We start from the raw sequence: 23,968 nt of genomic DNA on the forward strand, positions 1-23,968 counted from the left end.
ACAGAACTTTCTTGGTAAAACAGCAATCACAACTCAGGAGGTGGGAGACTTGTGCATACTGCTGTCCAGTTTGGCATGAGGCTCCGCACATTGCACTGACACAGCGGCTGAGGAGATGGGTCTGATCTTTGTACCGGCATAACGAAATTACTTCACACCACATCGAAAAATGTGATGCTAACAAAACCAGAGTTCTGATAATATGAACTGCATCTACATTAGAGGCCTCTGCTGGCACATCTCTGCTGGATAAAAATTGCACCTCTAACCCAATTAACCTTTCAGGGGGAAGTCTTGCTGCACAGAGACTGCCTGGGTAACTGACTGCTCTGCGCTTTCCATGCACTGAAAGAAATAACCTCCAAGTCACCCACTATGGGGATTGTCTTTTCTGACAGATGTCTGTCACCTGGGATCTGCTCTCATGGATCTATTACTTCGTTATTCTAATTTTAAGATATGTAGACTCCTTGTTCCACACCTTTAACAAAAGCCAGCCTCAGATGTCCCATTATGTTTTATTGCTCTTTGCGAACTATCTGTCCACCATCCTGTTTTATTCTGGTAGGAATTATTGCAAGTTTTGGTGGTAGTTGGAAAACTGGACTCCTGGACAATGTGGCTGTCAATACCTGCCTTTTGGTCAGCCCTTTTAAATAGCCTTTCTTATTTCCTAACACTAGGCTCTTGCTAGGTTGCTAGCTGCTGTGATTTTTACGCCTCTTGGTTTATTAAATAGAAATGTCTACTTGAAATGCCAGGAATTATTTGGAATGGGGAAATACCACACAGCTCAGTAGGAGAGTTTTATGTTTCTTTTGTTTGTTTTTTTTTCCCCTCATTCATCCTAACACTGGCTAATTCCCTCACCTCAAACCCCACAAACAATTTAGGATCTGCTGCAAAGTACAGTTTCAGTGCAGATATGCCAACCAGCAACACTAAATTTTTGTGCAAAATAGAGCTGTGAGGCCTAACTGGCTGATAGTCTGAAAGAGGAATGATTTTCATGGGGGCCACTGAGCACAAAGAGTCTTCCCTAAACCCACCACTTACAAAGTGTTCCTCATCCTCTAGCTTTTACAGGAGGAATGGAGAGAAGAAATCCACCTTTTCACTCCAGGAGAGGTAACCAGAAGCTTTTGGACTTTGATGTTACTGGTCTTCTTTCCTCCCTCTCACTCTCGCCTTCCTTTCTCTTGCAACAGTTTAGGGTTCCTTTTCTTCATAAGTGTTTAAAGCAGTCATCTGAAGACTTTTTTCTGCATGTTGGAGCTTCTGGGAACTGAAGCTCATAGGGTGTTAGTCTGCAACAACAGAACAAAGATGTGGCTCCCCTGTGCTTTGCTGTTAGGTATCTTTCACAGCCACATTAACTTCAGAAAACCCCTTCCCATCAGCAGAAACTTGTGGAACATAGACTGCAGGGGCAAAACCTATTCCTTTGGTGGTAGATCCTAAATTAAGTGCCGGACCTGACACTGCTGGAGCAGAGAGAGGGCTTGTGGTGGGAGGTGGCTCACACCCAAGTGGGACAGAGCACAGCAGCACGTAGAGGGGTGAAGGTGGAGACTTAGCAGAGAAGATCAAAGTGGTGGCAACGGCTGCCACACTCTGTCCATGCACTAATGCTGAAGTCCAGTTATGCCTATGAGTGCCAGCTGTTGGCACAGCTCTGTCCACGGTCGGCTTTCAAATGGGTCCAGTTTCCTGGCCCCAGCTTGATGGGGTGTCCTGCTGACCAAGCTCACTTTTCAGGATTGGTGGGCTCGCCAAGCGCTTAGATTATGAATAAGAGACATAGGAGGATGATCTGTTTGAGAACTGTTCTCATCCTTTTTGAGTCTTTTACTAGCAGTTAAAAATTATAGGTGCTGGGCTGGGGAGGGTGAGGGGTGGTTGGCAAATTTTCATGCCTACCCCTGAACCCCCTTGCATTTTACACCCTTTCTTCCCTTTTGTCTGTCCTCACTGCTTATATTACAAGCTCTCAGAGGCCGGGGCTGCCTCTTCTCATTCACCGTACAGCGCTCATTGCAACTGAGCCCTGTTGAGGCCTTCGGATCCTGCTGTTACGCATATAATAATTCATAACGCCTAGGGCTACGCACAGCAAACACTTCGCTCCCTGTCCCCCCGTGCCCCTGCGGATCCCCGTATCTTCAGCGACCGGCTCCCGCGGGAAACTTTTGGTTAGAACGGCACACCCAGACGGCCCTCGGCGGCGGGGGCAGCGGCGCCCGGCGAGCACGGCCCCTTTAAATTCCAGCTGTGCGGCGGGGGGCAGCACCGCTGGCGGCGCGGGGCTGGGGCCGGGGCCGGCTGCCGGTGCGCGGCGGCGAAGAGCAGCCCGCGGCCGGCGGCGGGGAGCGGAGCGCCGAGCCCTGCGCCCGGGGGAGGCGGCGGCTGCTGGCGCCGCGGTCCCTCGCGGAGGCGGAGAGGATGAGGGTGGCTTCTGGCTCTTTTTTTCGCCTCCTCGCGATGATTTCCATAGTAACCTGATCGAGCGGTGCAATTTCGGAAACTGGGGTGGCTTTATTATTATTATTATTACTAATTCTTTACCCCCCATTTTTGTTTGTTTTCTTCACGCTTCTCCCCCTCGCTCCCCGAGGAGTGCCAGCCGGCAGGTAAGGTGCCCCGACCCCGCGGGGGTATTTCCGCACCGCCGAACTTCCCCGGGCGACAGCGGCGAGGCGCGGGGTCCTGCCCGCCGGGCTCCGCCGTCCGCGGCCGGGGCGGCAGACCGGGGCCGGGGCCCCGCTGTCTGAGGGGGGGGCGGTACGTCTGGGCGGGGTGCCGCGGGGCTGGGGAGCCCGGCGGGGGGTGACCCCCCGGGGAGACCGCCGAGCTCTTCTTACCCTCTTTGTTTGCTTGTTCCCAGAGAGGGTTTTATTCTTCCCTTTGTTTCTCCCTCCTTTTCTTCTTCCCCCCATCCCTTCCTTGCCTGGTTTGTTTCCTTGGTCATCTTTCCTTCCTCCTCCCTTTTTTGAGGGTGAGACATCGCACACACTTTACCTTAAAATCTGCGGCCAGCGAGGATGCAGCCATCCCGCCGCCCGTTCCCGGTGCGGCCGGTACCCGCCGCATCTCCGAGCTACCCCTATTCCCGGCCATGCCCCCCGCATTGCCCCGCAGCCCCCGCTAGTGCGGGCAGGGACATCCCTCTCCCTAGAGTCAGAGGGCAGAGGGGCAGAGTAGCCCAAAGCATCCCCCAGCTGGGTAATGCGGTAAGGGTTACTTTCCCCTGGGAGGGGGGTGAAGCAGATCATGGAAACCTGTGAGCAGGTTAGTCTAGAAGCTTCTCTCTCCATGACCCACACCTTGCCCACCCACCTGGGCCTGTCCAAAGAAGTCGAGGATGAGGGACTTGTCTCCTTGCTGCTGCCTTGGTGTTGGGTTGGCACCGGAGCTGATGGTGCCATGAGTCTTGAGCTGCCATCCCAGCCCCAGTCCCTGCTCCTGCTTCACAGCCTCTTCATACTGCCATACAGTGTCTCCCTGGCCTGGGCCATCACCCAGCCCACGTGCAGGTTTGGGTTAGGTGATAAGGACTTCTCCCAGTTGCTGTCATACTCAGTTGGTAGCGCTGTTGCTATTGTCAGGTGGTAGTAGTTCACCAAGCAGGTCTCTGCTAAAACTTACTGTTACTTGTTGGCTTCCACAGCCCTCTGGTTTTCATCCCTAGATGATGGTTTTGACTGTGACTCAGTTTGGGAGGGGGGTGTGTGTGTGTGTCATTTTTCATATCAGTTTGCACTGAGCACAATGAATAGATGAGTCTGGTCAAGGCTTTTTGTTTCTGTCATAAGTGATCAATAATCATCTGGTGGTAAGATGATCTTATTACAGAAAAAGCCAAAGTGCACACTGAGAACAGCTAAAATACAAGGTCAATAACTCTTGGGTTATCAACTTTAAACCTGCTTTGCATATTTGAAGATGACATATTTCTGTCAAAGTAAAGGCAACTTCAAGCTTTTAATGAGCTTTATTCTCAGTGTAAATAATAAGCATATGGTTAAGAGAGGAAACCAGCCTTGCTTCAGGGGTTACCCATCCTTAAACATCCCTGGACCTTTTTAAATCTTTTTCTTTACTAAAGGTGAATAAGGATGCAGTCCTTTTAGGTGAAGAGAGTTTTATAGCTCCCAATACAAAGGTTGGTTTGTGCCTAGTGCCCAGCAACAGCTACAGGCTTTCCAGACACAAAAGAAAGGCGTAGTCTGTGGCCTGAAGATTGTGCATGCTAAAAAGGCAGTCAGCTGGAGGGTAACACAGATCAACAACCAGCTCCGCTGCCGCTGCCGCCTAGTAACTAGCTTCATACTGGGAAATGTAACAGTACAGTCAGACAAATAATCTGCTGAGGTGCTGGTGGCTCAGAGAGGACTGCTGTAACCCTCGGGTCGAGCCTTCCTTCTGTGGCAGCGGCATGAGGAGCCAGGGCTGCGAGAGAGGGAACCTGGACAGGAGGAAGCACCCGGGGCAGGTGAGGAAACCTTTCCTGGAGAAGGAGATGAATATAGTGCTGAAACTGGGGAATGAAACAAGAAAAGGGAGTAGGGCAGATAATCAGCAGGGGAAGAGGTTATGCGGGGACTTGGAGCCTAACATAAAAAGCTTGAAGTAATGAGTTTAATCTACAAAATCTAGTTCTTAAATTGTATGTGCTTGCCAATTAGCTAACCATTCTGCAAATCAGAATGGAATTCAGATCGTATCTTGGTAAATGTATTGACTCTGAAGTGCTGCAAGGAAAAAAAAATAATCTCTCCTCTTTCCCCTACTCTGGGCTTTAAATGTGAGCAAAAATCAGATCTGAGAATTGAGGAACCTTTTAATACACTAACTTTCCTGAGTTCCCATTCTCTAGCTGAGACTCCCACAGTTAAAATCAAAAACCCCTGTGGTAATATGTCTTCAGGGGACCAAATTCAGAGCAGTCATAGGGCATCTTCACCGGTGAACACAGCAGTGCACTGTGAGGAGGGGTCACCATCAGTCACAATACGGATTAAAGAGCAGGAGATGTGTAGCTGTTACCTTGCGAGGAGCATGCATGCAGTACAAAACACAGTATGGTGACGGAACCTATATCCCTCTTGAGCTCCCCTCATAAACACGTTAATGTTATATGTATCTAAAAAAGAGTTGCAAGCATCATCTTTATTCTCCTATATTAGAGTATGTTCATGTAGGTATGTGTTAGTTTATGTATGTCACAGAACAATTTTCAAAATGGCTGAATGGTATTGAATATTGATCCAATTAAAAATACTGTGAACGAATAGCTGAAATCAGTTTCAGATAACTGTAAGAAGTCAGTTTTACATCACTTAAGCAGCTATCTGCAATAGTGCATAGGAACTGACAGAATCGTTCCTAAAGCTATTGTTTCAGCCAGATTTGACCAGTATGGACTTAGGGAAGGTAGAGAGCAACCAGTGTCAGAAATTGCCTCCAAGATCAGCACCCTGGGCAAGAATGTACAGCTGTATTTCACAGTCTGGGAATGTTTGCTTTAGATGGCTAGCGTTAATGTGGTTAATACTGCAGAGGATCAGGAATTCATTATGTTTGGTTGGTAGTGCAGGGATGTAATAATACAGAATTTCTCATTTTCTTAGGGAAGGGTTATCTAATTCATGCTAAATTTTGCAGTTAAGCTCCACATTGAGATGGATCATAAGTGTTTAGCAGGGAGATGTGTAGCTGTTTTTTTTTTAATAGGGAATCTGACTTGCACTGATGCATGTGCAATTTTTTGTACTAGCCGCCTGTGGTATTGCCTGCACGTGTTGATGAAGCAATCTGCCTGAGAGCAATTAGAATTTGCATGGATAGGACTGGTTTGTTTATATGTAGGTCAGTTCTTACTGTGAAGATAAGTGTATGCATGGGAAGTTGTTACCACAGATGGATGCTGGTTTCTGAGAACTGGGTCCCATCTCTTTAAGATAAACTTTCATGTATAATGTCAGAGAAACAAGCAAGTTGGGGGCAAAAATACTACTGTGTTTTTGATTATGTTCTGCATTCAGTTTATGCTAGTCATTATAATGCACATTTCAAGGATCTAACACTATGCTTGCCATGAAAATACTTGGGATTTTGTTGGTGTAAAATCAGAACTTTACCCACATGCGCAGTGTTCACCTGACAGTTGTTATAAGAAATGCTATGGTAAAGCTCCTTGAAGAAACATCTTGGAGAAAGATGTAATATGTATTGGTAATCACTGTATGTTTTGCTTTTAATCCTCTAATGTTTCTTTTCTACTCTTGGAAATAACTGCATACAAATAACACCTCTTCACTCAGTTGTTTTTCCCACTTTCCTCTGTATATTTGGAATTGTATCTATTTAATTGAGTGACAATGAGTAATCCAACAGATAGATAGGGTAATGGGAGTCTGAGCTGCCCTCTCTTCTCAACTGGAAATTAGCAGACCAGAGTTTGGCTTTGAGTCCCATCTCTGAGCATCCTTCAAGGCTCACCAGTCCTGGTGGTTCCAGTCCCCTGGAGTTGGATTATCAATAAGGCATTTCAGAAACCCTGTGTAGAGCAGAAGCATTTAAAAAGCTGGTCCCTTTTCTGACAGAGCTTCTTGGTCCTCACTGGCTACTTAGAGCACTGATTCACATGGTTGCCTGCTTGCAAAATCAGGTGTCGTCTGAGGAGCTCATTGTTGGATGGTGCAAGCAGAAGCACTCTCTACATAACTATGTATGTGCAACTCATGAAAATGTGAACAAAAGTGGCTTCTCACAGGGATTTCTGTGAAATGGAGCCAGTTGATCCTGAGGCCCACTGAGCTTTGGCTGTTAACTTCTGTGGAGGGAGAAGATGTTCAGGGCTCTCAGGAGCAGGCCGGTAAATGTCTTTTACTGCAGTGACTGGTTTGCAGTATTTGTGTTTAAGTGGAGCCTAGAGAACTCAAGTCAGGCTCTTGGCCCTGTAGAGCAAATATACTCCAGATCCAGACACTTACATCAGTAGGCCTTTTTCAGATGAGACGGCAATGTCCTTCTAGATTAATTCCAAGAGACAAAAAGCGACTGTGAGTAAGAAAAATAAGGTTATGCTATATGCCTACTGGTATGTTGATGACTTTCCATGTCTGAACGTAATTTAAAAAATAATGTTATTCTGTTATATCATGATACAGTCATGGTTTACTTGTCCTGTAGCAGTGGGTGCTAAGCTAGAATTTGAAATAGAGGTGGTCCTTATTGGTGCTTGGAGAGTAGCCCACTGATGATACCTTTTAGATGGAAGCATTGAAAATGATTGAGTAGTAACTGAAAGCTGATGAAGTAATAGTGTTAGTAAAGAAAGTGAAGATTTATACTGACCCAGACAAATGTTTCCTTAAAGTTAAAAAAAAGCCTGAGAACTATTAAAGATCACAGGAAAGAATGCTTGACTGAGAGCTGACAGAAATGGAAAAAGTTGTTGTTTCACCAGATTTTAATGAATCTTCTGTCACTGACAAATAGAAAACTTGAAATTTTTTGATTATTCAGAACCATGTGCATAGAGAGATAAAACGTAATCCTAGGGTCCTTTTAAGTGGGATATCCTGTGGTGTTCTAAATAATTTGATTTGGAATGAGAATATATCAAATGTATTTACATGATATAAAACCAACATGAGATATTTTTCGTATTAGATTTATTACATATATACCTTCTTCTATGTGGAAAAATTAGATAAATGTGCTCTTCTCTCTGTGCTATTGACATTTTCATTGGCGAAATGATGGATGCTATTTGAAACAAAATGGCTTGCTGATGACTAAGAGAATCACTGGTTTAGATTTGGGAAGAAATATCTTCCACAAGGCAGATAGTATAATCTGTAAATGAAGCATTAATCAAGTTTACAGTTATAAATCTGAAATTATGGTGCAATTACCTTTTTCAGGAGTAGTTACTGTGTTGAGGATTCTGTTTTGCTCGTATTTGGCTATTTTTCGCCATGATGTCAAATACCAGTGAAATGTTACTTTTTCTTTTTCAAGTATATGTGCAACACCCAGCTTTTTTTTTCAGCTAGTAGGCTGAGTTCCACCAGGCTTTGAAATAGAGGTCCATGTCTGCCTCCGTTTTATATAGCGTCAAGTTAGAACTGATCCTAAGTAACACAGCAATTTGGAAGAGCATGTTGGAAGCAACATTGTCTAATAGTTCATTATGAACAATTCTGTTTACTGCAGATGAACGGGTTTTATTATAAAAGTCCAACTGGACTATAAAACCTTAATCTTTCATCTTTGGACTATGTCCTAATGCGTTGTTATTAAGCCATAAAAATCGGTAAAGCAGGGGCAAAAAGATTAAATTGGCAATATTTAAAATAACCTTTACAAACTAGCAGTTAAAAATTGTTGAAAAAACAGCTGATGAATTTGCAGAAGAACCTATGAAGATAAGGGTTACTGTGATCTATTTAAGGACACCACAAATTCATGCAGCCTTGCTCTTCTGGAAGTACCAAATCCAAATATACTTACAGAAAGTCTTAACTTGCAACAGACGAAGCTGATTAGTCATCCAAACCACCAAAATAGTTAAGGCAAGAGTCAGTATATCTTGGAATGTACACTAAAGAATTGCTTTAGTTATTAAAAGCATTTCAATATGCATAAGGCACTGAGTTAAAGTACAAATTATTAGGCAGTGTAAGACTCCAGCAAAATCACTATTATTTAATTTTGAAGCTGTATCTGCGTGTCACAGATACAAACTCCTGTAGAGCTCATATATTCTGGGGCATGATGTCTCTAAGATATCTCTGAGGAAGCTGAAACATATAATTCTGAAGGATAATGAGAAGGGGGTACCTTTGCACGTAGGAATTGCCTCAGTAAGACTGAGTAAAAGTGAAAGGAGTGTGCCACATCAGCACTGATGCACAGTATGTTTTCAAAGTGCTTGTTTTGAGATGCAGTTTGCTTATGAAGAGAGAGGCAGGGACCAATTTTAATGGAAAACAACCCAAAATAATAGTAATTTATTCTGGAGCAGTAGTAAGTGAACTAGGTCATTACTTTGGAGAGTCTGGGAGGAATTTGTTTTTCTTCTGTTTCTAGAAAACACCATTTATGTAACCTGTTGTCCTTTCTCTTGAGTGTGAAAGCAGTCCAGTGGTTCTCTCACCGTGGTACAGAGGTAATGAAGGCAAACCTTCAGAGACTGTCACAACATTGTCATTATTTTGGCAGTGCATTGGAGATAATTTTGGCAATGAGGCAAAGAAGCTCTGCATTGATAAGCAGGTTTCAAGCTGGACAGATGGGTAGAAATAAACAGTCCCAAGTGGTCAGATACCAGTTTAAAACCACCCTGCTGAGATTTTTATTGTTTGCAGAATACAGTGCCCAGATCATGTATGACTTCTAAATAAAAGCAGTGGCTGTTTAGCTTTTTTTTCCTTCCTCCCTCTGCCCAACACTAATCCTCCTAGAAGCTATGCTGAAACATATGGAGGGCAGGGAGGTGATTTGAAACAGCCAGCATGGCTTCACCAAGGGCAAATCTTGCCTGACCAACTTAGTGGCCTCCTATGGTAGAGTAGCTACATCAGTGGGCAAGAGAAGAGCTAAAAATGTCTTCTATCTGGACTGCTGTAAGGCCTTTGACATGGTCTCCCCCAACATCCTTCTGTCTAAATTGGAGAGATATGGATTTGATGGATGTACTGTTTGGTGGATGAAGAATTGATTGAATGAGCTATGGTCAATGGCTCAAGTCCAGATGGAGGTCAGTGATGAGTGGTTTCCCTCGGGGATCTGTATTAGGACCAGTACTGTTTGGTATATTCATTAATGACTTAGTGGGATCAGGTTCACCCTCAGCAAGTTTGGAGATGACACCAAGCCGAGTGGTGCAGTTGACACGCCTGAGGGATGGGATGCCATCCAGAAGGAAACGGACAAGCTCAAGAAGTGGGCCCATGTGAACCTCACCAGGTTCAACAAGGCAAGTACAAGGTTCTGCACCTGAGTTTGGGCAACCCCTGGTGTCAATAAAGGCTGGGGGATGAAAGGATTGAGAGGTTGAGTGAGGTGATTCTGCACCGCTGCTCTTGTCATGTGAGACCCCACCTGAAGTGCTGTATCCAGCTCTGGAGTCCTCAACAGGGGAATGATATGGACCTATGGGAGTGAGTCCAGAGGAGGGCTACATAAATGATCAGAGAGGTGGAACACTTCTCCTATGAAGTCAGGCTGACACAGTTGAGGTTGTTCAGCCTGGAGAAGAGAAGGCTCTGAGGAGAGTTTATTTTAGGCTTTCAAAAGCTAAAGGGGGCTTATAAGGAAGATGAGGACAGACTTTCTAGTAGGGCCTGTTGTGGTAGGACAAAGAGTGCCTGTATTTGGTGTGGCTGCTTCTTATTTTTGTTATCTGACAAAGTTTTGCAAATGGGTTTCACAGAACACAGTAACAAAGCGTTTTTCTCCTGCTTTCTTGCTTTTGTCCAGCAAATGCCATCTTTCCTAAAATGAGAAAAGTTCTTCAAAGAAGAGAAAGGACAAGCAGCAAAGGCAGCAGAAAGTAAGACCCTGTCAGCAGATATGAATGCAGTTGTAGCTAGGCTGATTAAATAAAGCTCCCCTGATTCTGAACATTGAAATGTCCCTTTGAATTTTTTGAAAACTTATGTTTCAACACTGCTGAGAAAAGGAAAACCAAACAGGGTGACCAGAACATTGGAAGACAAAATATTTTAGTTAGGGATTTTTTTGTTTGTTTAGAAGAGGAGATGGAACAGGAAGATGATTTGTTTTGGGATACATGTTTCATTTTTTTCATTCAGGGTCAGGCACTTGGTTTCATTGTCAAGAATTAAGGACTGATAACACATTTCACTACCATATATAATTTTATGGCCATTGTTCCCACCTAAGTAATCTCACCTTCCTCACAGCACTCCTACCAACATGAAGAACCAGCAGTGCTCTAGACCATCTTTCTTTGGGTTACATGACCTACCTCCAGCCTAACCTCTCTCTTACTCTAGTACAGAGAAAAGGGAGAAGATGATCTTAAGGTCCTTTCCAACCCTAATGATTCTATGATTCTAACTAAACTCTACTACACAAATCACTAAGTGTTCCTTTTTGACACATGCTGAACTGAAAAGACATTTTAGTTTTTAATTAAAGTAGCTAAAAGGAGTTGAATGAAAGGACTTTTGTAGCATGAATTACTCTAGGTGTAGTACAAGAAACATACATCCTTGTTTCATGTAGTTTCCTTTTACAATTCATTGATGAACAGATGAAGGCAAAATGACAGTCCACATCAGTCAACTTTTGGACTAGATTTTGCTGGTAATGGCAAAGCGTGGTGGAAGTCTTGAATGTGATAGTGGCACTAAAAAAGATGCAAGTGATGGTTTGAGCTTAACGTAGACTACTTGTCTATATGATTGCATACTGATGGTATTTATATCCACATTTTCCGTGCATTTTAAACAATGCTTTTGTCCCTGTGGTCATTTTGTTACGTCTCTGTAACTGCTAAACACCTCTGACTTTAACTCTGAGTTAGTTTTGACTAAAGCTCAGAAATTTGTTTTTAAAAGGTATACTATGTTAGAAACCAAACATGAATTTCCCTCAGTTACAGTATGTTGGCTGTAAGATAATTTTCTGTAATCTCATCCATAGAGGAATCAATTAAGAATTCTTGGTACTTACCAACACATTCCCTTGATATTGATTTTGTGCCCTTGCTGTTCATTTTGTGCGCTTTGATAGAAGATGAAGCTTGAATGCATTTGATTTATATTTTTGTTTAGGAGGGGGAAATTTATAAATATCTCTTTTGTAATGGATCTTTGTGAATTAATACCATTGCATGGTTTTTTTTTTAATTAGCTAGCATATTGCAAATAGTTCCCAGTATGGGTAACAAACAAAGTTCCTTAAGTTATCTTGTGGATGTCAAGTAACTAGTTTGGGGACTTCTGGCTACCTGGAAAGCAATCAGATCATGTGGCTATTTTTGGCATTTCTTTGGTTTGCTTTTACCCTTTTTCTTTTTTTATTTGTAATCTTAGAAAGGTAAGCGGCCATACTGGATACAATATTGGCTAAGCGGTGGCTTAAATGTTGAGCAAAAGTAATTAGCACTTATGAATTTGTATTTTCCCAACTTCTTTCAGAGTAAATAACCACTTCTCTTGAAGCTATCGCCACTATTATCTGTGGCCAGATTGAAGAAGAAAGCACTATGCTGATTCAGGTATGGCTGGCTACTTTGACAGCCACAAGGATTAAATCCTAGTGGTTCTGCCAGGCATACTGCTAGTCTGATTGCTTCTGTTGGGTTTATCACCATGGGAAGCTTTTTTGGTTTTGTTTTATTTTTTGTTCATTTTTTTTTTAGAGAAAGAAATCTGGAGAAGCCTTTTGAAATAATAAATGTTATTGATCTTGAATCCTTATTTCAGTTGCATGTGATAAATTTCACAGTAGTTTCCAGGTTTGGTATTAGTCACCTGTGAACTGTCCACTTGTAGATTCCAGAAAGAGTGAACTTCTCCAGGCATTCCTTCAAAAGACTGTGTATGTGGTCATACTCAAAGTAGGCTAAAATAAGCAAAAACTCCAGACTCCCTCTATGAGGCAGATGTAAGCCTGTGTTTCTTAAAGTATTTTTGCTGTTCTATGTTGCTGCGTGTGCAGGTAGATGATGGAGAAAGCTGTTTGGGTTGGTATTTAGAGTTTGCTTTACTCCTACTGTGTATTTTGTCATCATGAAGAACTTCATTCTTCTCCTGAAATTGAGTATCTAAGTGGATTGGTGACTGAAAACCAATGCAGTGACAGGGTCTTTTGCACAGTCTTTGATCACTTTATTCCTGAATGACTGTAGTCCTTCTGGCATTGTTTGCTCTGTGCAGGAACACACTTTATTCATGTATTTCTGGAAGTATCAATACTAGCCCATATCAAGTAAATATGGAAGTATCAAGTACTAGCCCGTATCAAGTAAATAGAAGTATCTATAGCTAGCCCCATATTTTCCTACATTCTTTGAACTATGTTGTATTTTATAATGTTAAAACTAATAGAGCAAATACATGCATGAGAAAAAGAAATACTTTATCCCGTATGCTATGTTCTGAAATATTTTCCTTTTCTCTGTGTTAGCAGAATTGACAGAGCCCTTCAATGTGAGACTTCTGAAGAGTAAAGTAAAATCAGTTTCACTAGTTACAAAGGATCATTGAAAGAATTTGCTAGCATCAATGACATGATTAAAGACCTGATGTAGACCAGGTGTGGGCCCATGAAATTCCCAGGTGCACAAACTTATCAGCACTTTTTAAAACATAGGTTATGGTATAGCTGAGGGCTGTTGTTGGCAGATCTGCTCCTCCCTAACTTATCCAGCCTCTGCTCATGCTGATGAAAACTTCAGTGCAGTAACTTTATGGCACATAATTCAATGATGTTAAAGTAGGATAATTCATTCCTTTCCTTCTCACATTTTATTTCTTTCTATTAAATAAATTTCAGGCTCAGAAGTAACAAGGGAGTTGAGCTTGTGACCTGAATAAATCTGAGATTTACTTGCAGAGTATTTCCAATCCCATCACATGTGCCTTCCTTTTTCAAACTGTGTTTCTCTCTAGTAATATCACATTAGTTTTTAATGTAGAGATTTTGAGGCAACTGAGTTGCAATCATTTTCATTTTATGATGATCAGTCAGTGCGTGCAAGTCAAATCCTGATTTATTCCAACCATTAGGTGGCAGAGATTCTTGCAAGCATTACGTTGTTCCAGAAGCAGACAACTTTTCTGATACTCCAGCATGTATATTGTGATCTTCAGACAGTCAGAGCCACAGAATTAGTGTTTCCTTCCTTGCAGAATGAATGGGGCAAGTAAGACTTTTCTCAGGAGGGAGAAGAAGGTGGCCTCCAGAGGTCCAACACGCTGTTCCTCATAGACAAGAGTGGTCCGAGACTGACATAATAATGGCTTTAGTGTCATCATAGCCCAGTTCCTTTTTCTTACAGGATCTAAAGTACCTGAGAGTTTTTGTGTAGCCACAGTTACACTTGAAGTAAGCCAAATGAAGCTTGGTATTAGGCATGCAGGTTACTCATGGCTGCTTCATTGTTGCACTGACACACGGGATTTTCAATATATGCCACCGAATACATCAGATTATCCTGCTGTTAAGGCAGTTATTTAAAATACATATGTACTGCTGCTGAAGTTAATTTTCTGAACATGTGTGGTACTTGTGGAGAAGTAGAAGAGACAGAAGCACACAAAATGCATTTTTAGAAGCAGTGAGTAATAGAAAGGTAAAGAGGGCCTGAGATGCTTATGTTCCTTTTTTAAATACTTCCGTGAATTGCTGAATTACTCAGTGCTTGTTAGAAAAAGTATGAATACCCATCCCTAGCTGCACATGTGTGAAATAGCTCCTAGGTGTACCCCATGCTGTCTTGGGGAGCAGAGAAGACATTTCCAGCATTGTACTGCTTGTCTTCCTTCTACCCAGCCCTCTCATTCACGGCTCCTGTGAGGTAAAATGGATGATAGTATTCAGTGACCCATACCACCGCTTTCCACTTTGAGAACCTGAAATAGATTTTCCTTGTCTGTGCCATGTGAAAGTCGTGTCTGTGCCCTATGACCCATTGCCTGAAGCATGAAGAAGAACAAATAGCAGATAGAGATGCTGGAGCTTCAGGCAGCAGCAAACTGTCTGCAGAGCACCAGAACATGGAACTTTCTTGCTCTGTGTTACCAGCCTCCGCTGACAGCTCTAAAGGTTTCTAGAATTGGCCAAGGTAATTATAAAGTGTACATGTTGCGGGACGAAGAGCAGTACATGTGCAGTGCCTTCCCATCCAGGGTAATGCAGAGTAGCTCCACAACAGAAGGGATTTTAGCAATAAGGTTAACATATTATAATAATATATAATAAGCTGTTCCTAGTACAGTGGTTAAATAAGTCCAGAAGTGCTAAGGAAACATGTTCTGGACTTGCTTAGCATTGACTCCTCTGTGTTTTTGAACATGAGTTGTCATCTAAGAGTATTCAAGCACCAGGATGCTTGTCTGGAAACAGTCAGAAGTCAGATCCATCGATATCTACCTGCTAAGATCAAAGGTGTTTGGTGTAGGTTGTTATTCCTGAAGAACAGTTATTAGTTCATCTGGTTTTCATATTCAGCAGAGCATGTTTTCAGGAGAGTGGAATTAAACCTAATGAGGGACCTGCAAGCTGAGTCTGTCCAGCCAGCCTTGATTCACCAGAGGTTGTTGGATTTCACTTGCATTTTTTTTTCTCTTCTCTAATTTGATCACTTAAAAGAGTTTGAGAATTATTTTCTGAGTAAGCACGGCAGCCCTTGTTTTCACTGCTGAAAAGATGACTTGGGAAGAATGTTCCTTCTGTAAATAGCAGGAATAATGCTAGTTATTTGCACTGCATCACAAATACAGTTCAGGCAGAATTTAAAAAACAATGAGACTTAGAAATGAAAAAGATGTATTATGCCAACAGATTCCTTCTTCCTCTCAGGAAAGGACAGAGAATAAGTTGTTACACTTTTGATAACTTTTCTTTTTTTCTGTTGATATGGCAATTTTTTACTGAAGACTTCTGACAACGCTTTAGATAGTAACTTGTATTGATTTTCCAATTATTAAGAATGTACCCACTTACAGAAACTTTCTAAACAGCACAGTTGTAAAGGTTAATTGTTCAGATGTAATTAGAGGCATACTCTGTGCTCAAAAGAGCTGGTGAATGTCTACAGTTGCGTTATTTAAGTAATTTAAATTTGTCTTGGACTAATGCCATTATCTCTAAAATCAAAATCTGCTTTGTAGTGCTTGATTATCTTCTTGCTTGAAATATTTGTGTTGTGGAGTGATGTCCGTATCTTCAAGGTGCTACTGAAACTGGTCTTTTCATCCTTAAAAAGCAAACAAAACCTGAGCAAACTCTTTAGAGAAGTGAAACAGTCGCTTTTCTCTAGCGGTCATTCCCTTCAGACTTCAGAACAGAAGGCAAAGCCTGTTTTCTGTGCAGTGGTTTTCTGAAGATTAAGAGCAAAATAATTACTACTTTACAGCTGCGTGAATCAGTGAGACACCAGGCAAGAATAGTTGGGTGTGTGTTGAAAGACAGGGAGGTGATGGTGTTAATGGAAAAGAAGTGGGTGGTAGTCCCACATTAAAGACCCTGGGATATTAACCTTTGACTTGTACATGTTGTTTATTTCATGCTTGATTAATGTTTTTTAAGTTTAGAAGGAAACTTAAAGGCACCTTTTGGCCTTTTAAACAATGTACACGTTCCGGGGAACACTTCTCTTTGTTTTGGTTTATTGGAAAGGGGACAATCGAATGGTGTTATTCAGACTCAGCCATTTGATTGCTTTTATAGCAGTAGTTGATGATCTCTTATTTGGACCCTGGGTAATTTTATTGGGAGTGCAAGCATGCTGTATTCATCCGGAGGATTAACTGAATTCTCTGCATAAGGAGGGTGACCTTGTCATGCACAATGTGTTTGGCTATGCGAGGTGCTGGTTCTTCTTGCTCTTTGGGCAGGTTTGTGTTTTGTTTTAAATATTTCTGAAGTTTGTATGCTAGCTTATCCAGGTGCCCTTCCCCATTTATATTTTTGAGTGAGTGCTGACAGTATTTTGAATGTGACGTGATGTCAGTGTCTTCCAGATACTGGTGCAAACAGCCTTTTATCCTAAAAAAGATACAAGGAATGAGTACTGGACAAAATTCTGCCTCTGTCACATGTGTAGTGTCTTATTGATTCCCAGAGGAAACTACACCTGCTTGCAAGAGCCTGATTGAGTTTATAAACCTCTGGTCATGCCTTGAGACAGGTTAGCTGTAGGATGAATGAACTGGGTTGAGTACTACTCCACTGACAGTGTTGTATTTCATATTTTAACTCTCAGAGCAGTAAATTGTCACCTTTGTATATGACCCCTTCATATTTCCAAAGCATATTCAGTGTGATCAGTGCAATTTACTTGATCTTTGTATTTTACATAAGACCCCTAAATTCCCATTCCTCGGTGTGACATAATATGGATCAGCTTTTTTTAAGGTCTTTGGGTACCAAGTTCCCATTAAATTATACAGGTCCCTTCTGTAGTTCTGAAATTCTAACCCTAAAGGTTTTGGGTGGGAAATAATCCCCATTTTCCTCCAATCCTTAGTGCAAATTTCTTTAAACAATGTAGCATATCTATAGATATATATTTTTCGGTAGCTGTTTTTCCTTGCATTACGTTAGTGAAATGCTTTGTACATAATCACCTACAAAGAGCTTTGGGTTGAAAAATCAGCATAATGAAATGTTGTTTAGTGTTGCAGACTTTGTTTGCATAGCATGCAGTTTTATTTCTGTAAACATCAGATATTCATATCTGTTATTTATGTAAATTTCTATGTCTGCTATAGATTTGCAATCTTTGCATATTCTCTATTGAACTTTGATTATGCTGTTTGTAAAACACAGACAAGAATTTAATGCCCATTCCTGGTGATGATGAAGCATTTTCTTGCTTCTCAGAAGTATACTTAATCTTTTAATTTTATCAGAGGTGGAATTTAAATAGATTCATCTGAAAAGCTAACTGGAGGAGTATGTTTTGATAGTTAGGGAGCTTTCAGTAAACCCTACGTGACTGTGAGAAGAGCTGCTGTGTGTGGGAGTACTGGTGTTTGAACTGCTGATTGCTGCCAAAGGTTACTGGAGTGAAGACAAATGAATCCTTCAAGGCAATTAAAAGTAATGTACTTGGTGAAACAGAAGCTGCTAATCCCTTCCAGTTTTATATAACTTTATATTTAGGCCAGCATGCCAGTGACATAAGCTGCACAGAAGGTGAAAGCCACTGCTAAAACTTGAGTATGGATGGTGTGCAGTGACATGTCTTTTGGGGAGGAAGGAGTACCAGGAGCATATCACACTAATGCTCTACACATTCCAGTGACTCCCCATTCAATTCCAAATACACTTTGAGGTCCTGATCCTGCTGTTCTTAATGGACTAGGGCCTGTCCTGGAGACTACCTTTCCATTTTGAGCCAGGATGCACAGGTTTAACAAAGATGCTGCACTGATTACAGCCCTGCGTGAAACTGGGAGGCAGAGGCAGAAGAATGCTTTAAGCAAGAGTTAAGCAACCAGCAAACGTCAAAGTGAGCCTGGACCTGCTTACAGCCAAAATTTTCCCTGTAAATCTTCTCTCAGCAGAGAGATCCAAATTACTTTAATTTTCATAGCGGGCAAGAAGTGGGAAGAGGAAAAGGGTGGAGTAATAGGATAGAAAAGAGCATGGGAATCAAAAAAATGCAGGGGAATGTAATAAGCATATGTTGTTCTGGAAAGAGGGCTGATTTAAAAAAATTAAACTTCCTGCTATTAACTAAAATAATGCAAATCCAAACAAGCTTAAAATAGACATCTTTCCTATTTTTCCATTAAAAAAAGAGGAAAGAAACCACCTCTGATTTTTATCTAGTTTGTTTGTTTAAGATGAGACTTGCATGTTGTCTCGGTTTCCAATATCAGGTTTCTGTGCCCTCACAAAAATGCATGTTAACTACTAGGCAGTTGAAGGGTTATCACTTCAGTTCTGCTGAAAGCAAAGTGGTATCTGTTAGCAAGAAGATTAAAGAGGAAGAAACAGTTGAACCCAGGGGTCAGAGTATCCTCTGGGCAGAAAGTGTTGCTGCCCTAAGCAGGTCAATGCAGCTGAACTTTTAATATATAGAGGATATAACTTATTGTGCTACAACCAGAACTTAATTTTGTAACCTTTCATACTATACTTCTACTATATATTTAGACATAGTCTGAAAAAGACTGGGATAGGTAAACCCATGTAATGGGTAAATGTCCATGTGAATCATTCTTTGCTTTCTGTACGTTTGTTGGTTTAGCCTCAGGGAACTCAGCAGAAGATGGTGACACAACTGCCCTGACTGCCTCCCTCCTAGCACCAGGTCAGTAGGACATGTGCCTCAAAGTCACTTTGAGAGTCTCAAATATTACCTATTTTCACACTCAAAGAAGCAGGCTTACAGTGCAAAGCATTTTTTCTCTCTAAAATTCAGCAAATTTTGATTACTGCTAATCTATGAGAGAAGTAACGCAGCGAGATGCAGGTATTTTTACTGCTTACATTTATGTAGTGTGTGCTGCTGCTGTAATGTAGGGGTTCAAAGAATCTAAAATGTCTTTATGGCTATAGAAACTGCAGGTTTTTTAGGTTTCTAAATGGAATGCTAAGAGAAAAAGCTCACATTTTTCATCTTTATAATGATCCCATCTCTTGCCCATTTACTTCAAAGGATTTCTCTAAGCACACAAATAAGTCAAGGCCAATACATTACGTTTCAAAAATATAACTCAGAGCAGAAGTTCACAAAATGCCATTCTTCCCCATCCTTCTCCAAACGATCTGACCATCAAATCATCATAGTTTTTTTTTTTACTGAGGACATCTCATGTTGTGAGGATGTGTGCTGCACCTTTACTCTCTGATCCTCAGACAATTGTCTGTTAGCCCTAGTACTGAGATACCAAAATGCAGCCTTCTCTTCTTCAGGCTGAACAGCCCCAGCTTTCTCAGCCTGTCTTCATATGGGAGGTGCTCAAGCCCCTTATCATCCTTTTGGCCCTTCTCTGGGCTTGTTCCAATTCCATTTCCTTCTTATGTTGAAGACACCAGAACTGCAGACAGTGCTCCAAGTGGGGTCTCACAGGAGCAGAGTGGAGGGGCAGGATCACCTCCTTCGACCACGCTTCTTTTGATGCAGCCAAAAGCATGCTGAGCTGTCTCAGCAGTAGTGCTGGGTCTAACTGGTTGAAAGTTCAGATACCTCTAATCTGCAGCCATGATATGAGGGCAGGTGCACACTGCAGAGTGCGTAGGCAGTGCTTCTCACTGCTGGTAGTGCAGGTTAACTGTGACCTTCGTTTCTCTAGCTGTCCCCTCCCCAGGGCATCCCTGTGTAATGCACCTCACTTCCAGGTATGTAATGGGAAGTTGATTTTCCTGTTCCGTGAAGTTGCGCTGATTATGGGCAATCTAACTGTTTCCGAAGGCAATCTTCCTTGAAACTGGCCAGGAAGGGCGTGCAAGTGTTCTTGGCTGAGGTCAAACAAGGCCTGATTTTGTCTTTCTTTGTATGGAAGAGAAAGGCAAAACTGGACCTTTGCTCTCTGTATGGCAGTGGCAAAAGCAGGGGTAAAGCAGCAGAGTAGTATGAGGAAAATACTCTTTACTGAAGACATGCTGAGCTAGACAATGGGAGCTGTTGTCTGTGGTAATACCTGGATCAAAGAGGTCACATCAGGTGCCCTTGAGACAGCACTGCTGTGTCCCAGGGGACGCACTGTCTAACCACTAGCAGAGACACCAAAATAGCAACAACCAAATGAACAGATGGAGAAGGTGGTAAGGGAAAGGATGGGAGATTGAGCTGGAACACAGGAGGAAAGGTGAACGCTCCTCCACTGGCAAAGGATAGACTGGATCAGCTATTCATTGTATCGGGCAAAGAGAAAAAAGGTTTGATAGAGTGAATGGTGTCTATTTTTAGTAGAAAGAAAATGCCGCCTTCATCTTTTGTGTAAGCAGAGGAATGCTACTCATCTTTATTTCAGTTTGAAATGAGGGACAAAATCTAGCTATCCAGGTCAGCCAGAATGTCTGTAGGGTCATGGATATCTTTGGAGATGATGACTTGGAGATGTCATGCCTGTGTCCTTTCTACCACACCCATGAATGTCCCAGCAGCTGCAGCATGGTCTGCAAGCTCCAAGGAGCAGGGGGAGGATATGAGAAACCCAGCGGAGGTGGCATTTCCCTGCCTGTGCTGTGTGAGGCCCTAACATCCAGGTCCCACCCAGCAGTGATGTAATGGGGCAGGGCAGGGTGCAGATCCCCAGCCAAGCTGTATTTCAGTTCCAGAAGTGAGAGTCCTGGTCCTGTGTACTGTGACCTCACTGTGCCAACCAAAGTTGTTATCTAGTTACCATAACAACAGGGTGCATCTCTTACAGTCCGGGCACTCCACCCCTGTTGTGCGATGCTCAGCAGTTGCTTTGACGAGGTAAAATCCACTTTTATTTTATTCTTGTAACATCTATTGTTCTGGATAGAGAAGGAGCAGTAGTTCACAGCCATCACGTTTTCTGACAGGTTTTTGTCAGCTTGTCAGAAACTTCATGGGTACAAGGAAGGGGTTGTCTGGGTGGCACTGCTTTGTGTTCTTATTTTGAAGATTTGGAAAATAAGTGCATAGCATGTATATAATCATAGAATCACAGAATCATAGAATGGTTTGGGCTGGAAGGGACCTTAAAAATCATCAAGTTCCAATCCCCCTGCCATGGGCAGGGACACCTTCCACTAGACCAGGTTGCTCAAAGGCCCATCCAACCTGGCCTTGAACACTGCCAGGGATGGGGCAACCACAGCTTCTCTGGGTAACTCATTCCAGTGCCTCACCAACCCCACAGTGAAGAATTTTTTCCTTATATCTAATTTAAATCTACCCTCGGTCAGTTTAAAGTCATTCCCCATGGTCTATCCCTACATGTCCTTGTAGAAAGTCCCTCTCCAGATTTCTTGTAGGCCCCCTTTAGACCTAAGGTCTCCCCTGAGCCTTGTTTTCTCTAGGCTGAAAAATATATATGGATATATGAATATATGCATAGACAGAAAACACTTTCAAAAAACCATTTAGCTTAGTTGGGAGTTGAATGTCATGGTGAGGATATTTTTGGATTTTATTCATTGTTAGCAATATAAAATATTGCTGGAGTTTTAATAGCATGCGTCCCCATAGTATGAAGTGACTGGAAGTTGGTCTGCTCTGTCAATAACATGTCAAATTATTTGTGCAGACCATTCTTCACTATAATGTTTATATAAACAATTGTATGCTAAAGAGTGAAGGTCAGGAATAATGTGAAAAATGCCTTTTTTTTCTGAGCTCAAGTCTGTGCTCTCTTCTTCTGCTGCCATTAGAGTCATGGCACAATAAAGTGCAAAGGAAGGCTTCTCAGTTCCATTGCATGACTCACTCGCTAGTATTCAGGAGGACTTTTGTGTACATAATGTTTCATAGGGCACAATTCTTTACCACTAAGTCAAATTCTATTGCTTTTATTTTTGTTTGCTACCTTGATATTTGGTAGTACTTAAAGTAATTTCTAAGGGACCTGATTTCTACCCTAACTCTCAGAAAGACCCAAACCTTTTTAAGGTGACTCCAATCATCTTTTAACACCTTGTCCTCAAATACTCTGAGGGTTATTGCAAAGCAAGGCCAATAGAGGGTTTCTTTTTAAAACAATGAGACACACATAATATTATTTCATTACACTTTTCTCAACTGGCTGGGTAAAGTATTTTCCTATTGACATTTCTGAAGGAGGTAAGACAATTCTTTTCAAGAATAAGTTTTTATGCAATAAGAAGCTAGAATAGCAATAGCAATCTCTGTAAATCCTAATGAAAGCCATAATCTAGTGGAATACGTCTGCTTCATAATGCTAAATCATTATAATTGCCGCCTACTCTTTCAAACCCACAGACCAGCAGCTCTGAAGTACTGACTCCCAGTCTAGATATACCAGAGTCAAGAAATGGTCTCTGTTTATACATATATCACCCACTTGTGATTCCTAACTCAAGCACCAGCATCGGGAATTTAACCTCAATGCCTTGAGTGCAGATGGTCAGAATGTTAGTGTGCTGTTCATCAGAATCAGTACTCCCTCCAGTTGGTTCCTTTGTTCAGCATGGTTTCCTGTGTGCCATTAAGCTAATCCTGACTCAAATTATCCTCACAGATACCAATTTCCTGCAAATATTTTGAGGAAATCTTCTGAATTACCCACATTGAATATCTGGATGAATTTTACTTCTGCAATACATTTCAGGTCTTTAGTATTTTCTGACTTTGAGATAATGGTTTTAGTGTTTACAGTCTTGGTAGAATAGCAAATGGATACTCACTACATCATGTTGCACTTGTCAAAAGCCGTCTCTGTTATTAGCAGGAGGAACTTCACAGTATAGTAATTTGAGGCCATAACTAATAAAAGTATATATTTTCCATAATAGGAAGCCTTCTCTTCTCCTATAGGACCAAATTACAGTCTGCTAAAATTACCAAACAATAAACTAGATGGGTTTTGAAGACTTTTAGAGTAATTCTGATGCTATAAGCATTCCAAAAAACAGCTGCTCATTTATACAAGTTCCAAAATGCTGACTCCATCCTTTTTTCAATCAATCACATAACAATCAGTTGCACCAGAACAGGATTTTAAAAACTATGTAGTCTTGAGGTGCTTGAGTATTTTGAACACTGAGTGAAATATTTGTTTCCTGATAAGCCCTGGATAAAGGCAATGCACTTGAAAATACAGCGCATATTTTCTTCAATGTTCATGTTAACTGTTGTTTCAGGGCAGCTATTGCGTGCTGCTATTAGTAAGAAAAGGCATGCTAGATAAAAAGAAAAGAAGGTGGCCAGTAAGAAAGAAAAGTGAAACCTTAATCTGTTTGCATGAGAAAATTTAGCTAAGTTCAGGCTTCTTTGGGAACAAAGAAAGTGTTAACACTCCTCCAGGCTGCTCTCCCACTGGAGCTAAGAAGCTGTGAAAAATAGACTCTTTCAGGGCTTGAATGTGAATGAGTTGAACTCTTCTGTTACTAGGAAATCTTTTCAGAATCAGACAGAACTGAGCAGGTTTTCAGTTAGTCGTATCCCATTCATTCCCTCATCCCTTATCCTCCACAAGCTGATTCAGCTTGTAACAGCACAGGTTATGGCATTTGAAGTCTGATCAAAGATCCCACACTGGCTGCAGAGTGGTGGAAATGAAGGCACCTTGCCTTTGCGCTCTTCCTCATTGCAAAT

At 41.8% G+C, this 23,968-nt stretch overlaps 1 protein-coding gene across 3 annotated transcripts in view; it reads left to right on the top strand.

Moving 5' to 3' along the window:
* The first annotated feature begins 2,362 nt into the window (after positions 1 to 2,362).
* Positions 2,363 to 23,968, top strand: part of NAV3 (neuron navigator 3) — a 540,674-nt gene continuing 519,068 nt past the window's right edge. For 2 of the 3 annotated variants that reach the window (XM_062613809.1, XM_062613807.1), the window contains exon 1: positions 2,363 to 2,630. The gene's annotated coding sequence lies outside the window, so the exon portion shown is untranslated. Of the gene's footprint in view, positions 2,631 to 4,280; positions 4,493 to 23,968 lie in introns of those variants that run through there. The other variant, XM_062613808.1, reaches the window with a different exon arrangement.

This window comes from Pezoporus occidentalis, unplaced genomic scaffold (genome assembly GCF_034315485.1).
Source record: "Pezoporus occidentalis ecotype Australia unplaced genomic scaffold, CSIRO_AGI_Poc_V1 ctg17, whole genome shotgun sequence".
Lineage (NCBI taxonomy): Eukaryota > Metazoa > Chordata > Aves > Psittaciformes > Psittacidae > Pezoporus > Pezoporus occidentalis.